Source organism: Bison bison, unplaced genomic scaffold, assembly GCF_000754665.1.
Source record: "Bison bison bison isolate TAMUID 2011002044 unplaced genomic scaffold, Bison_UMD1.0 scf7180017864304, whole genome shotgun sequence".
Lineage (NCBI taxonomy): Eukaryota > Metazoa > Chordata > Mammalia > Artiodactyla > Bovidae > Bison > Bison bison.
The window spans coordinates 13,155,652-13,160,020 of NW_011494876.1; the positions used below are offsets into that span (position 1 = coordinate 13,155,652).

At 56.5% G+C, this 4,369-nt stretch overlaps 1 protein-coding gene across 5 annotated transcripts in view; it reads right to left on the reverse strand.

The window, feature by feature from the left end:
- Nucleotides 1-4,369, reverse strand: part of PRKCD (protein kinase C, delta) — a 30,579-nt gene that overhangs the window by 24,497 nt on the left and 1,713 nt on the right. For all 5 annotated transcript variants that reach the window (XM_010851691.1, XM_010851690.1, XM_010851689.1 and 2 more), the window contains exon 2: nt 2,187-2,299. The gene's annotated coding sequence lies outside the window, so the exon portion shown is untranslated. The remainder of the gene's footprint in view (nt 1-2,186; nt 2,300-4,369) is intronic.

Consider the following 4,369-nt stretch of genomic DNA (forward strand, 5'->3'; position numbering starts at 1 on the left):
GAGATGCAGCCCAGCATCTCTCACACACAAGGTGCCCTTCCTGCCAGAGCTTGTGCTCTGAGCCTCGGCTTACAGCTTGGAGGAAAGGAGGAGCTGGGGTCATGGTGGCTGCGGGGGACTCTGTGGCCTCAGCACCCCCATTCCCCTCCTTGAGTCTCCATCCTGGGCTGGCCAGCCGTGGCCGAGGAAAGCCCGATCGGTCGACCTAACCCACTGTCCAGACACTGTTCTCCTCGGGGGCCAGGCTGGGGCGGAGCGAGCCGCAGATGGAGAGCTGGTCAGTCCCACTTTAAAACCACTTCCTGGGCAGCCCAGAGGAAGTGGGCCTCCGGAAACACCTCAGACGGTTTCTCCTTGGGCCCGGGCCTTGGAAAGTGCACAGACTGCCCCGGGAGAAGTCCCCTGCCTGCCTCCCAGTCCCCGGGGCCCAGCAACTCTGCCTGTACCAGGCGTGGACACTGCAGGGCACAGACAAGCTGATAGAATCGCCCACCCGCCTGTGAGCACCTTGGGCCCATGACCACAGACAGCCCACTTCCTCCTCTGTGGCAGCAGCCACAAACGGCACAGCTGACATGGCTCCTCCCCCGCACTCATCCCCCCTCCCCCCGCAACGTCAAGCCCGGTCAGCCTGGGGGCCTGGCCCAGGCGGGATAACTGGTAAATGTCTGGGCAAAGCTCACCTCCAAGGGTGGCGCTGTCCCCTGGAGTGCCTGTGGTCACAGTTACACCTCAAACCTCACCTTCAGTGCCAGATTCAGGCTGAGCTGTGACGCTGACCAAGGACCGCCGCCCCCACCCCTTTCTGACCCAGAATGGGCACAGTGTGGTATGTGTGGGCAGGCGTCTGAGTGCACGGATGACTGGGTGAGCGGGTGAGCGTCTGTGTGCGTGTTTGAGCGTGCCTGCCAGTGAGTGCATGTGAACACCTGTGTTCATGTGTGCGCATGTGTGGTGCGTGTGCAGGCACTCGCGGGTTTGCGGGTATGGGGGCAGAGTGCAGCTCAGCTTCTGTATCCCTGTGTGTGTTTATATGCCTATGCTAGTGAGGTAGGTGACCTCTGAGAGCAGAAAGTAGGCTGGCTTCAAGGTTAATTAATTGGACTTCTTAGGGAATGAGGCTCAGTGGTGGGCGGGAATGGCCCCCTGACCTCACATAGCAGAGTTCCCCAGCCAACCAAGGACACGTCACTCCCTTCCCACCAAGTTTGAGGAAAGGTTGAATAAACAGAAGACCCAGCATAGACCCTGCCCTTGTTTAGCCCCCACTCCCACTCCAGGAGCCAGGGCCCTGATGTCCTGCCCTCCCTCCAAGGGGGACCCCAGCCCCCACCGTCTTTTCACCCTCAAGATCTGTAGGTGCCAGAGCCAAGGGGGTGGGACTGAAGGGTTGATCTGGGAGGACTCTTTGAAGGAAAGAACATCTTTGCCACCCTCAGCAGCCCCCAGTGCCCCCAAGGATCCTGTTCACTGGACTCTGGACACCCAAAGGGTAACTTTCACTTCTGTACTGTAATGCAGGTGGAAGGGGGCAAGTGTGACCCAAAGGAGGGAACTTTGAGCTTTATAAGGCACCTGATAGAGTACAGCCTTCCCCGGCATTCCACAGAGAGTTCCAGCGCACCCTGAATCTGGGGGCTGCAGACGGGGACTTCAGGTCTCTCCTCTGGCCCCAGAAAGGCCAGGGTGAACTGGGGATGTGGAAGAGAGTTTGGTTGTGCCAGGAGCTGGGAGACCTTGTGTCCAACCCCTAGAAGGCCCAGGGCAAACCTCAGTTTCCCTGTGTGACGATGAGGACGGCCTGAGGCAGAGAAAGGGACCATGGAAAGCGGATACATCCGCTCTCACTCTGGCTCAAACAACGCCTCCTCCCTGCCCGGCCAGCAGTGTCACCACTCCTGGCACCCAATCACCGGTGGCCCCAGGTCTCTGAGCTTCAAGGCCAAAGCCTTCCCTGGGTCAGAAGCCACTTCACGCCAGGGAGCTCTCAGGGCCAGAGTGAACTGCTACCCTCCTTGGGCACCCAGACCCCACACACAGACTAAGGACTCTGTGTGCGCGCCACCCCCCACCTCCACAACCCCATACCGACTCCAGGGCCCGGGAAGAAGAGGAGAAGCCCAAAGTGGAAGGCCATCCCTGTACACTGTCCATCTGTCCACCTGCCTAAAAGGACCCAGTCTTACCTGAGGCTCCCAGATCCCCGTAGCCTCTAGTCCTGGCTGCCGCGGCCACCACTGCCACACAAGCACCACCAGAAGTAGGCCTGTGCCCTCACCTGGGCCAGTCCCCGGCAGATCTGCAAGAGCAAGAGAAAACAGCTGAGCCGGTAGGCACCACCAAACAGGCTTTCCCCATCTGTCAGTCTCAGCATGGCCGACACAGGCCTGGGTCAGCCTCGTCTGGTTCTGAGACCTTGGCCTCTTTGGGCCTGGCTGTCTCTTCTGTGAAGTGGGGTATTGGGGTCATCTTTTCCAGGGCACCGGCTATGTGTCTACTCCATGCTAGGGGTTGGAAGACTATGTCTTAGCCCTTGGAGCATTTCCGGGTTACAGACACAGCAAAAAAGCTGTCCCCAGTCCTCTCATCTTCAAGAGCCTGCCCTGTGGGCTTGGAGGCCTACGGTTCAATCAGGGACCACTGCTTTATGGCCTGGGGCAATTCCTCTGAGCCTCAGTTTGTCTCATCTCTGAAGTGGGGCAATGTCTCAAGTGGTTGTGAGGTTCCAGTGATGTGGTGTGCCAGCTGCTGTACTGAACTCACTGGAGTGCCAAACAAATAATGACACTTCTTCATTCTTTGTTTTGTACCTTCTAGTTCAGGTGATTCTCTCATTACTGTTGTGCCCATTATACAGCTTTAAAAACAGAGGCCCAGAGAGATCCTAGAAGGAAGTAACAGCAAAGGCAGCAGGATACCCCAGGTCTCCTGGCTGAAAGGTCTAAGCACTTTCTCTGCAGGCCAGTCCAGGTCTCCACAGAAGATTCTCTTTCCCAGATGTGAGCCCCTCCTCCCACTGAAGACCCCCATCACCACTCCCTTGGGACCGAGGCACCCTCGAGTTTTATCTTTTTGTCTGCACTTCAAGTTATTTCTAATTTTAAACTCCAATTAGCTGTGCCAGCTAAACGGTGTCAGTGCCCTGCGGTCACAACTCCAAATCACCTCCACCAGCACCATTTCTGCTGCTCAGACTGGTGGAGGGTATCATGTGGGCTGGCCTCAACAGGGCTGGATGCAGGTAGGGTCTCTGTCAGCCATCTTCCCTCCAAGCGGATGGGAGGGGGCAAGAGCTACATCACAGGCAGGAAGTTGGGTTGGGGCCATCTGGGCTTTTAGCAGCTCCAGCTCCCAGGAGAATGGGGACCATACAGTTCGGAGGGGCTTCCCTGGCGGCTCAGTTTTAAAGAATCGACCTGCTAATGCAGGAGACACAGGTTCAATCCCCGGGTGGGGGGAGATTCCCCTGGAGAAGGAAATGGCAACCCACTCCATTTTTCTTGCTTGGGAAATCCCATGGACAGAGGAGACTGGAGGGCTATAGTCTATGGGGTCGCAAGAGTCGGACATGACTTAGTGACTAAACAACAACAATGATGATGATGACAACATTTGAGGGCAGGTAAGTGTTCACCAAACAAGACTTAGCATCTGCTGAGCTTTCACTATGGACCAAGGCTGGAGGACCTCTGGTCCTCACAACTTTGTCCACTCTGCAGATAAATAAGGAAACCGCCTTAGAGAGGCCTAGTTCCCAGCTCTTGTTCTTAAAAGGCACAGTGAGTATTTAAGCTTAAATCTTTCTTGGGTCAAGCCCAAGGTCTTGCTCACAACACTGTGACTTAGGGTGTCTGTGAACTTGAGAGAGTGGAGGAAGGTGAGAGATGGAGGGTTTTCCCCATCTTCCCAGGAGCCAGCGCTGGGCTTGAGTGTGTCACATGCACATCCACAACCTCATGACCTCCCACATGTACATACACACGTGCGCGCGCACACACAAGGGCTCTTACCTTCCTTCCCTCTCAGCACTGCCACCTCAGGGCACAGGCAACATACACCTTGTTGCACCTCCGTCTGCTACTGACACCCACGCCCAAGCACTCTCGGTTCCCCACAATCACAGTGACTCCCCAAGCACACATCCGCACAATTTCATATAGTCACAGTGTGGGTCTCCCACCAGCCATTCGCTTAGCCTCGCCCCCAGCCAAACTCCTGTCACACGCCAGATCCCTCCTACCACCCTACAGCCAAATACAACTGTCCAAACACCTCCACATCTCTCTCTCTCTCACGCACACACACACACACACACAAGTACAACTGCCCTCTATTGGCTTTTCTCCCACACCCCCGCACACTCCACCCA